The sequence below is a fragment of the Lithobates pipiens genome, unplaced genomic scaffold, assembly GCF_037356315.1.
Source record: "Lithobates pipiens isolate NorthernLeopardFrog02 unplaced genomic scaffold, aLitPip1_a1.2 Scaffold_19, whole genome shotgun sequence".
In the NCBI taxonomy this organism is placed as follows: domain Eukaryota; kingdom Metazoa; phylum Chordata; class Amphibia; order Anura; family Ranidae; genus Lithobates; species Lithobates pipiens.
Genome location: NW_027507764.1, coordinates 165,969,181 through 165,981,269, shown reverse-complemented (window position 1 = coordinate 165,981,269; position 12,089 = coordinate 165,969,181). Strand labels below are relative to the sequence as shown.

The following is a 12,089-nucleotide window of genomic DNA, read 5'->3' as shown; positions in this document are numbered from 1 at the left end:
TTACGTGTTAGGAAAAGGAATGAATAAAAATGAATTGACATAAGTTCAGTATGAGATACGTTTTAGTGGCACATGAAAAAAGTATAAGAAAACTTTAAAGTGAACTTATGCTCCCCTTAAAAAAATGAAAAACAAAGTTCTGCCTAAGAGCAGACACCAGGATGTGCATGCTATTACCATTATAAGGCATGACAGTTCATCTGTGCCTCTCTCTGATTTATTTTCCCTTTGTTCTTGAGGTCTAATTATGACTGACATCGCTAAGCTCTACCCAGTGAGTATGCCCTGTTTGGTCACTGAGGGACTCTCACTGGACCATGAAAAGGCAATTGTAAGGGCTAAGCCTTAACCTTAAGTACAGAATGTACTTAAGGTTAAGTACTGAGTGTAAAATGGGTCAATATAAACTTAAAATAAAGGTCTGGAAAGCAGAACAGTTTTGTGTACTCAACATTTGCAAAAGATGATCAGTTCTGGTGTTATTTACAACAATAATAATATCTATATTCCCATCGCACACTCCCCTGGATAAGGCTTGGGAGTAACTGATGCTGAAACAACAACCAGTTGGAACTAGAGATGCAACAGATCAAATGTACATACCGTATATACTCGAGTATAAGCCGAGATTTTCAGCCCCTTTTTTTAGGCTGAAAGTGCCCCCCTCGGCTTATACTCGAGTCACCGCCGTCTGCCTGCCCGATCAGCGCGTCGTGCAGAGAGACGGCGGCCATTCCACTATTCAAAAGCCGCGCCTCCCTGTCTGTGATAGGCGGAACACTCAATTTCCCAGCAGTCAGTGGTCCGCCTATCACGGACATCCGCTCATCCTCATACTACGGACGAGGATGAGAGGATGTCCGTGATAGGCGGACCACTGACTGCTGGGAAATTGAGTGTTCCGCCTATCACAGACGGAGGCGCGGCTTTTGAACAGTGGAATGGCCGCCGTCTGTCACAGACGAGGAGGAGAGGTGCGGCTTTTGAATGGCATGGCCGCCGTATGTTTTTTATTCATGCAGATCGGTGCAAAATGGCACACAGAGGCTGCAGGAGGACACAGAGGCTGCAGATTGGCACACGGAGGCATGCACAGGACACAGGTAGGCTGCAATGGACACAGGGATGGACACAGTGATGGACACAGTGATGGACACAATGATGGACACAGGGAGGTATACAGCTGCAGATGGGCATTGTTGACCCTCTTTTCCACTCTTTTAAGCTGTAACAGTAGCTGCTGCATGTCTCACCCTCGGCTTATACACGAGTCAATAAGTTTTCCCAGTTTTTTTGTGGTAAATTAGGGGCCTCGGCTTATATTCGGATCGACCTATACTCGAGTATATACGGTATTCACCAGCAAACCACAGATTATTGAATAACATCTGTGATGTGATCATTCTTCAATAAAGATTTTGGACATTTTTTAATGATCTGTTTTGTGCTGGGGAATATGTGCATTTGATTTACAACAATAAGACATATTTAAAATTAGAACAGTGAGCCAAATAGTTTTTTCCAGTTTTGTATAATAAAGTGGAGAAGGGTTTGAACTTCTGGCAAGTCTTTTCATATATTTTGATGGTGACTACTGTCACTCACCAGAACAGTGGAGAGGATACCTTTCACTGGAGATAACTGTTAAGAGAAGGGACCTCCCCTCACCTTGGGATGATCTCTATTCATTTCCTACTATGACACTGTTCAAAACTAAAAAGTGCCTGATAGTGAACATGGAGAAGTTGCACATTGGAAAATCTTTGTGATCATTTAGCAACTGCTGTCCCTGCTCCATAGAAATACAATACACCTTTAACCATATTCAGTTGTACTCAAAAATGTGCATATCCTGGCAGAAATTGTAACATTTTGACATTGATATTGAAAATGTGACCAATCATGCCAAAAACTGTCTTTAATTTAAGGATAGAAATGACATGAGGCCATTTATTATGACATAATTTTGTGCCTCGTTTTTAAATCATAATGATAATGAAATCATCCAAATGACCCTGATCAAATGTTTACATACCCTGGAATGTTTGGCCTTGGTACAGGCACACAAGGTGACACACACAGGTTAAAATGTTAATATTAATTAAAGTTTAATTTTCCACATCTGTGGCTTTTTAAATTTCAAATAGTGTCTGTGTATAAATAGTCAATGAGTTTGTTAGCTCTCAAATGGATGCACTGAGCAGGCTAGATACTGAGGCACAGGGAGGAGAAAAGAACTGTCAAAAGACCTGCGTAACAACAAAAGGGAACATTATAAAGGTAGAAAGGAATATAAAATATAACCAAAGCCTTGACTATGCTGGTCAATACTGTTCAATCACTTTTTAAGAAGTGGAAGATTCAGGGATTTCCTGATACCAAGCCAAGGTTAGGAAGACCAAGAAAGATTACAGCCACAACTGCCAGAGGAATTGTTTGGGATACAAATAAAAACACACATTTAACCTCAGGAGAAATGTAGGCTGTTTTAGTGTGATTCTTTCAAGCAGAACTAAGATTGATCCAAAAATCAGTTACATGGTAAAGTTGCCATAAAGAAGCCTTTGCTGTGCCAATGCCACAAAAAAGACCAGTTACAATATGTCAGACGACAACTTGAAATGCCTCACAGCTTCTGGCACACTGTAATCTGGAGTGATGAGACCAAAATGGAGCTTAATGGTCATGACAATAAACACTATATTTGGAGAAGGGTCAAGGCCTATTGCAACACGAATAAAATCCCCACTGTGAAGCATGGTGGTGGCTCACTAATGTTTTGGGTGTGTGTGAGCTCTAAAGGACACACTTAGACATTCCAGTTTTACAATGACCCTAATCACAAGGCCAAGTTGACCCTCCAGTTGTTACAGCAGAAAAAGGTGAAGGTTCTGGAGTGGCCATCACAGTCTCCTGACCTTAATGAGCCACTCTGGGGAGATCTCAAATTTGCAGTTTATGCAAGACAACCAAAGACTTTGCATAACCTGGAGGCATTTTGCCAAGATGAATGAGCAGCTATACCATCTGCAAGAATTAGGGGCCCTAATAGTCAACTATTACAAAAGACTGCAGGCTGTCTTTGATGCTAAAGGGGGCAATACACAGCATTATGAACTAAGGGTATGCCAACTTTTGGAATGAGGTAATTTAATCTGTTTACTTGTTGCCATGCTTTGTTTAATGATGTTGCTATTTTGTTATGACCTACAGCTGAATATGAATCCCATATGTAATAAAAGAAATGTGTTTTGCCTACTGACTGTTTTCTTTAAAAATGGTACATACTGTATATTATCAATTCTCTTTTGAGCACAACTGTATATGCATACTGCATATAAACATGCATATGCCACAAAAACCTGATTGGCATTGTTGGAGAACAAGTACACCATTGAGTACCGCTGCCCCCTGTCTATCCCACTGAGCACCAATGCCCCTCTACCACCACTGAGCACCATTGCCTCCCTACTATTGTTGCCTACACAAAACCCTAAATACAATTGTTTTCAAGAAATATGTGCACAATCACTAACATAAAATATATAGAACTAAGTTTGTATGGCTTAACAATATACATTCAACTAATGAACACACTAGAAATATAATGGACCATAAATAATATTTTGATTAAGAACGTTATTCTGTTTACCATTTCTTGAAACCCGTTTGCTGCTCTTTCAAGTATTCATATTTGTATAGTGTTGACATATTATGCAATCAATCCAATTTAATTTTGAAAATGAAAAACTAGAACACGCAGCAAGTAGTGCTAGTCATTAGCTAATGTTTGCAGTCTGGAGTTAATGTAAGCTTGCTGCCAGGATAAATGTGAGGTAAGTGATATTTATACAGTGTATTATTTAGCTGTCTGCAGGAACTGAGCAAAGGCTTGCTGAAATTGTCTTAATTGCTGAGCACAAAAAGAAAACATCATGTCTGACACAGAAAGACCATTTGCTGCTTATAATAAGGAAAACTGTCCAAACCTCTGTTTTCATTTACAGGCGGTCCCCTAGTTACAAACATCCGACTTACAAACGACTCCTACTTATAAATGGAGGGAGACAACAGGAAGAGAGAGGAAATCTACCCATATAGGAGATAAATTGACTCCTGTAAGAATTATAATGGGAAAAAGGTGTCTCCACTGATGCTTATCACCAAGGCTTGTTTCCACAAAATTTTCTAAATCCAATTGTCATTGGGACAGAAAGTGAGGTGAAATCTTCTGAACAGGGGCACAGACAGCAAAACAAACATCAAAGGGGTGTTAACCCTTCCCTATGCTATCCAAAAAGCTTAAAAATATTTTTTTGGGCTGGAGCTACACTTATAAAATGTACCTGTTCCAACTTACAAACAGATTCAATTTAAGAAAAAACCTACAGACCCTATCTTGTTTGTAACCAGGGGACTGTCTGTATATAAAACACTAATACAGGACTATATAAAAGAAGAATTGCTGCTTTCTTCTTATCCCCTCCCATCTTCTCCGGCTCCGCCTGCACTCGAGCGTACTCACAGCAAGGAGGGGGAACCCAGTGATCTGGAAGTTTTGATGTCTCCACCCTGAGTCCTTTTTGGATCTATAAGAAAGACCCCTGGGAGTATTTACTTTACAACCCTTATTTGGAGTGGTGATGCAGGGAGAACACTAAGGACCCTGCCAGGCTGGAAGACGTGCTCATATTTAAAGGCCTTTTGTGACCCTCTGTAGTGGGGGGTCATGTCCTTCTGGTAAGCGGCAAATTTAATTGTGTTTCGGTGGTGGCTCAAGCACTATTGCAATGGACCCAGTAATGGATCTTTTCTGAATTTTTATGTTTCATTTGTGGAGGACTTTTGTTCACAGTTTTCTATAAAAAGTAGTCTGCTGTGACTTATACACTTGGACTCACTGTTCATACACTGGGTGTGTGTTTTGTGCAGAGTTTTTTATATATATAGGCATATGTTATGTGATTCTATACTGCAAGGAATGAGTGATTTGTATTTATAACTTACATATGTTGTCATTTAAGACACAAGTGTACACTATTTTATGTGTAGAGGATATTAACTGTTCACGATTTTTCAGTTGTTGCACAATTTGATGTTTATATAAGTTAGCGCGGCTTAGTATATTTTCCGTTTTGTTTTTCCTGTAGTTATGTGACACAGTTAAGCTGCAGCAAAACTTTTCTTATTTAAGAGTTTCATATATGATTAATTTTTACGTTTCACCTTAGCGCAGTTTTTTTCTCCTTTTTTCTTTCTTATTTATGCCTGAATGGTAGATATCTACAGTGTATGCCTGATTAAAGCAGCTTTTTCACATAATTTTTCTGGTTAATTACATGTCCTCATATATTTCTTATTAAAGGGTTAAAGTGCTTCTAAAGGCAAAAGGTTTTTTTCTCTTAATGCATTCTATGCATTAATATAAAAACCTTCAGTGCCCCCAGCACCCTTAATACCTAAATGAGCCCTATCTCGATCCAGTGATGTTGCATGGGAACCTCGACTGACGAGGAATCTCCCTCCTGATTGGCCAAGACACAGCAGCAGGTGCCATTGGCTCAATCAAAGTCAGTGAGCCAATGAGGAGAGAGAGTGGGTAGGGTCAAGCCATGGCTCCATGGGTGAATGGACACACAGAGCATTGGCTCAGCTCGCGTGCCTCCATAGCAAGCTGCTTGATGTGGGGCACTCAGCAGGAGGAAGGGGCCAGGAGCACTGGCGAATGATCCGAGAATAGGCTGCTCTGTGCAAAATCACTGCACAGAGCAGGCAAGTATAACTTGTTTGTTATTTTTAACCCCAAGAAAACAAGACTTTAATATCACTTTAACTTCATGTTGAATTAAATTCATTTCTCAGTTCCAGCCAAAAATGGTCTTTTTTTGTGTGCTCACCAGGGAAGGAAGTAAAAGGAATATCTTCAGGAGAGACAGACAACAACAAGAAAATGTTTTAATTATTATTGTGGACAAGTGTTATAACTGTTTAATTGTGCAACCTGCTCAGTTCTTGCATACTTGCAAACTGTCCTAGATTTGCCAAGACAATCCTGCTTTTCACTTTGTTGCTCCTGCATTAACTGCATCCAAGGCTGTGTAATGGGAATCCAGTTGGCTCTTGCATGTTTCCCTGCAATCCACAGTGGTGTTCAAAGAGGTAGTAGCACTAATACATGGCAATATCTGCAGTCAAACAAGCATTTTAGGAACCTCGTACATACAGGTTTAATTAACTGTTGAAGACTCCATCATTTTCCCTATGTCTATGAGCTTTTTTGTTCTTTTACATGTCAGTGTCTACGTTTTGACTACTGCTCTGTTGGTACACATTTAGCTTCAATATTTTAAGAAAGCTTTTGAATAGGCTGAATGTAACAGGGATAAAATATATAAATTACATATTTATACCTTACCAGAGAGACTGTGATTAAATTAAAATGTAAATAATAATGTTACATTTCCGTACCCTTTCTATTGTAGCTATTGAAATGTCCAAAAATTATGGCATGCAAGTTTTCAATATAACTGATTTACACATGAAAACGCAAAAACATTTATCAAAAGACAGAATATCCAGCTGAGCTCATCATAAATCAATTATTTCAAGAGCAAAATCTTCTCTATTTTTAGAAAGGACTGATCTACAGTGAAAGTGCTCTGTTGCATAGTATGCATAAAAAGAATGTGCTGGGGGGGAGGAGGCGGAGTCGTCGGCGACAGACATGTCCAGCTGAAGCTCCGCATCTCTTGGCACTCCTTAGCTCATGAAGACACCCGCAAGGCATGGTAAACTGAAAATAATCTTACCAAAAGCCTCCTCAGTGACCCTGGGATAAATAAATTGGTATTTGGTGCCGCCTGAGGTAAAAATTAAATAAAGAGTGCCAAGGATACACAGTCAAGAGGCCCTTGTAAAATGGCACAGCCTCCTTCCTCACACACAGACACATCTCTTGCTGCTAAGTAACTGAAGTTACCTCAGGATGCCTATAATGACTCTGACTGTGAATACAGCAGCACCTCACAAGAAAAACAAACAGATTCCCTACATCCAAAGCCTTAAAGCAGACCTCAGACTACATAACTGAAAGTCTCACAAAAAAACCGTGAGCTGGCCAGCACACTTCTGATCTAGAAATCAGAGTGGATGACATAGAAACAAATGTACTGTCCCATGATAATGAATTAGAGACTCTTAAGGAAGAAAACCTTATTCTGCAAACACGCTTAGAGGACTTTGAAAATAGAGCACGTTGATTAAATCTTCGTATATGAGGAATACCTGAGACTATTGTTGAACTTCTTTCTACTATGATTGCACTTTTCCAAGAATTGCTACCATTAATCCCGGTTGATCATTTGGCGATGGATAGGATTCACAGAGCTTTAACACCACGCAAACCAGAAGGTCCCCCTTGTGACATTATTGTGAAATTCCACTTCTATCACATCAAAGAACAATTCATGGCTAGAAGAATAGATTCCCTCATCTTTCAAGATCATCCTTATCACATTTTTCTGAGCTTTCCCCAATTACTGTGGTTAAATGACGTGCCCTGAAACCCTTACTTCATAATCTACAGCAACACCAGATCTCTTATCAATGGGGGTTCCCATTTTATAACCCCTTTACTTATCAAGGTGTTAAACATTCCTGTAGATTCTAAGTTGAACTACATCTTATTGAAAGATCTTCAGCTAGCCCCCGTTGATGCACAACATCCAGCTCCCCTCAAGAATCCTCCAAATCTGAAAAAGATAGAGGCCGACAAAATTCCTCTACAACGTCTCCTTATATAGATCCTGTAGACACAATGGACTGAATGAATGTCAGTCTTCATTTTGAAGCCTATTCAATCTCAAGGCTTTGCCTTTCTTTGGTCACTAAGTAATTTAACACCTTCAGTATAATCTGACTAAACTTATTTAAAATAATACTGTTCTATTAAGTTTTGAAATCCCCCCTTTTAACCCCCACAACCTCATATAAACATATTTTATGTTTTGTCTATTTACCCCCTTTCTCCCTCCCTCCCTCCCCCCTCCTCCTCCTCCCTCCCCCCTCCTCCTCCTCCCTCCCTCCCCCCTCCTCCTCCCTCCTCCCTCCCCCCTCCTCCTCCCTCCTCCCTCCTCCTCCATCAAAATTAAATTAGCAATTAACTCTTTTAAACCAAATAAACATCCAAGCTCAGGTGGCTTTTCTGCCCTATACTATAAGAAATTCTCTCATATCCTTGCTCCAATGTTAGCAGATGCATTTAATTCTCTCCTTAACGATCAATCCTTTCACCACAAAACATTAATGGCTATAATTTCAATGATCCCCAAACCTCAGTCAGATGATACATCTTGTTCTAACTATTAACCCATATCATTACTCAACCCTGACATTATGTTACTAGCAAAAGTCTAAGTGACTCGTTTAAATAGTGTAATAGGTTCTTTAATAAATAAAGACCAGGTCGGCTTTATCCCACAGCACCAAGCAGCAGATAATGTTATAAGGACTACTTTACTAATTCAAGCAGCTAAATCATGACAAATACCCATCTGTCACTTATCTTTAGATATCAAAAAAACATTTGATACAGTTTTGTGGCATTACCTACATTTTGCCCTGCAGTGTTGGGGATTTGGTTCTCATTTTCTTAGCTGGGTCTCCTCATTATACAAAAATCCCAAAGCTTATGTTAAATATGCTGGATATAAATCAAACCTATTGGACATCTGTAGGGGTATGCGTCAGGGATGTGCACTTTTCCCATTCTTATTTGCCCGACTTATTGAACCCCTTAATCAATCCATACTGACCCCTCTATTATAGGTCTAGTTTTAGCTGGTCAGTGGTCACCAGCATAAACTTTGCCTATTTGCTGACGATATCTTAATCTTTATGTCATCCCCTCAAATTTCTTCTCCTAACCTTATAAGTAAACTTGATCACTTTGCCCACTTATCTGGTCTAATTATTAACTCTCAAAAATCTATAGCCTTAAATATATCTTTACCTCCTCATATTTTACAACAAGCGCAAACATTCACCCCTTTCTCAAGGTCCACTACATGCCTCCTTTACCTAGGGATAACTCTCACACCCAATCTTTCTGACATTTTGACTGCCAATTATCCTCCAATTTTGCGTCAAATACCTAATCTTCTGACACAATGGTCCTCTCTACCATTACATCGGATAGGAAAAATTAACATAATAAAGATGGCTAAACTGCCCAAAATTCTTTATCTTTTTCAAGTTTTACCTATCCCTGTTCCAGCATACTTTCTCAGAATACTACAACATAAAGCATTAACTTTTGTTTGGGGCTCCTTGAAACCCTGTCTGCCCAAACACACTCTTTACCTTCCAAAGCCCAAAGGGGGACTAGGGTTTCCTAATTTTACCACCTATTACCATGCAGCTCAATTAGCCCATATCCCTAAATATCATGCAAAACGTGAAATTTTGCTTTGGGTTGCGCTGGAATCATTAGATTGCGACCCACATTCAATAACTAACCGTGTATAGTCTAATTCCTCCGAGTGAAAAAAACCCCCAAAAAAACCTAAATAATCCTATAATTAAACATACACTAGCCATTTAGGATCAATTTAAATTAGTAAATGGACTACAGTCTCCCCATATACAGGCATACCCCACTTTTAAGTACACAATGGGGTTTATTCACTAAAGCTGGAAAGTGCAAAATCAGGCTTCCTTCTGCATAGAAACCAATGAGCTGCTAACCCCAGATTGTTCAATTAAGCTTTGTTGTGCCTCTTTTATCATTTCTTAAAAATCCACTTTTCTGCTGGTCTTCCCCTAAATCTTTTAAAGCATGGACCTCCACTAATTTAACTCAACTCTGTGAACTAGCATCCTCTACTTCATTCCAAACTTTCCCTGACTTATGTGAAAGTCACAAACTTCCTAATTCAGAGCTCTTTCGAAATCTTCAGATGAAAAAATTTTTTATGCCCTATATACAAGGAAGAATTAATTTAGATAAATGAACGTGCTTTGAAAATATACTGTATATTAACATGACCCACGCACTAAGGGACTTATTTCAACTCTTTACACTCATCTTATTACTAAACCCAACTCAGACCCACCATCATATGTGGCTAAGTGGGAGATGGATCTTGGGTTTTCGTTGGAATATAACCTCACAAAACATAGCTGCCTTAGAGAAAAATTACTCACATGGTGGTATTTGGTCCCTGTCAGAATTGCAAAATATGCTCCAAATTATTCCCCATCTTGTTTTTGTGCCTGTGGTGATATTAGATCACATCTTCATATTTGGTGGGATTGCCCGGTGGCAAAAAAATTCTGGAAAGATTTATTTGTTATGATTTCAACACTGTTTGAAATCCCTACCAATCCTAATCCTACAACAGCACTTTTAAACTTAAAACCGGCCACTCTCTCCTACCGCCAATTCAAACTCCTATTACAGATCACTACAGCCGCAAAACAAACAATTGCCAAAGCTTGGAAATCCCCGTCCTTAATAATTGCTGAAACTTAAAATAGAGTCAATCAAGCAATGATCCATGCCAAAACAGAGGCTATTACTCAAGATAAAATATCCAACTTTGAGAATATATGGAATCCCTGGGTGACTCACTTTTTGCCTTCTAATTTTTATGCTTCCCTACTAAGACCTTGGAAACCTCGATTTATACTTCCATTCTCTATATCCATGGTATATGTTTATTACCATGTACTACTATGGGGGCCCCTCCTACTACCTCTCATTTTTTTCTTCCCTATTTATTTTTTCTCCTACGTAAGATTACTTTTTTTTTTATCTTCTTTCTCTCTTTTACTTTTTCCTCCTATTTTCTCTCTCCTCTTTCAATTTACTCGTTATATAGCTCTGGTAGCAAAACTTATATTTCCTTGGTTATCATTATACCAATTGTACATAGTTCCAATATGTAGTATAAGATTTTAGTATAAGATTTTAGATTCTAGAATAAATTATTTATTTTTTTACATTTTTATTTAAAAACTATACTCTTGATAATAATTAAGACCTTTTTTTTTTATCTGAGGTCATCTTATATTAACCTGGTCTAAATTGGTTTTATGCTCTCTTATACAATGTATGACGCAATCTTTTGAGTAGTTAGATCCTAAAAATTTTTAGTTAAAATACTTTTAGTTTATGTTGGAACTAGAACTCAATATTATTACCATATATGTGATCTTTTCTTTTGCTGCCACCATATGTACTTATGTACACTAATTGTGAAAATTCAATAAACAAATTTGACAAGGAAAAAGAATGTGCTGAGTACTGGTGGCATGCTCATTAAAAGAATGATATCTACAATTATATCTACAATATCTACAATTATATCTACAATATTTACATTTTCTCTTTTTACTAGTTACACAGAAAAGGTTTGTGTTCTTTGTAATTTATCATAACTGATGCCGTATGTTAGGTCTTCAGAGTTCTGTTGCCATGCCAAAGAGGAAGGTAGGAGCATACTATATTTTTAGCACAACGAACTGAAAAGTTCATTTTCAGTACTTTAAACATGTCTGAAAGAATAAAACGTGGAAATGTGCATTATTTACCATTATTTACCAAGATGTACTAAATGTGTTTTTATTTTATTTTTTTATTTTGCTGTGACATACTCTAAATAGTGTACAGTGTTGACTTAGGCTGAGAATTCTAAAGGAAACCTAACCTGCTTACAAGTACTCTTAAAGTGATACTTAAGTCTTGCAGCTTCACAGCCGGTTATGCAAGGCACCTGCGCAAGTCGCTCTGTGCGTCCTGAATGGTCAAGTAATCTTCTGGGACCTGTGACGTGTCCCAAAAGATTGCAGGGAGGGAAGGGGAGAGGAGGAGTCTCCTAGGTGGCACAAACAGAAGTGGGAGCTGGGTACCTGACAAAACTACGTACCCCTCCCCTCCCCCACAAAAAAAATGGCATGCCAAATGTGGCATGTCAGGGTTAGGAGTCCTTGAAGTGGAAGTTCTACTTTTGGGTGGAATTCCACTTTAATTTAGTTATGTATAATTAAAATAATTTATGGCATGTACTTTCAAATGCAACCAGAGTAAG

At 38.6% G+C, this 12,089-nt stretch overlaps 1 protein-coding gene across 1 annotated transcript in view; it reads right to left on the bottom strand.

Moving 5' to 3' along the window:
• The window catches only part of TGFBR2 (transforming growth factor beta receptor 2), a 131,715-nt gene that overhangs the window by 20,872 nt on the left and 98,754 nt on the right, over positions 1 to 12,089 (bottom strand). The gene's annotated exons all lie outside the window — the stretch shown is intronic.